Below are 222 nucleotides of genomic sequence, written 5' to 3'. Positions count from 1 at the left end.
TGGCCAAATGAGATCTGTGGAGTATTAGCATGCATGCCCAGGGTTCCCCATGGGTGGGGAAATTTGGTGGTGGGGATGCAGTGGCAGTTCATATGGCCACCACCCCATCAAGCCCCCAAGCTCTAAAGAGTATATTGGAGCCAGGCTGCACAACCCCACCTCCCCCCAGTATGGCCAGACTGGGGCTTGTCCAGGTCCCCCTCCCCACACACAGCCGGGGCA

This window comes from Alligator sinensis, unplaced genomic scaffold (assembly GCF_000455745.1).
Source record: "Alligator sinensis unplaced genomic scaffold, ASM45574v1 scaffold33_1, whole genome shotgun sequence".
In the NCBI taxonomy this organism is placed as follows: domain Eukaryota; kingdom Metazoa; phylum Chordata; order Crocodylia; family Alligatoridae; genus Alligator; species Alligator sinensis.
The sequence above is the reverse complement of the archived record's forward strand: the minus strand, read 5'-3'. Positions refer to the sequence as shown.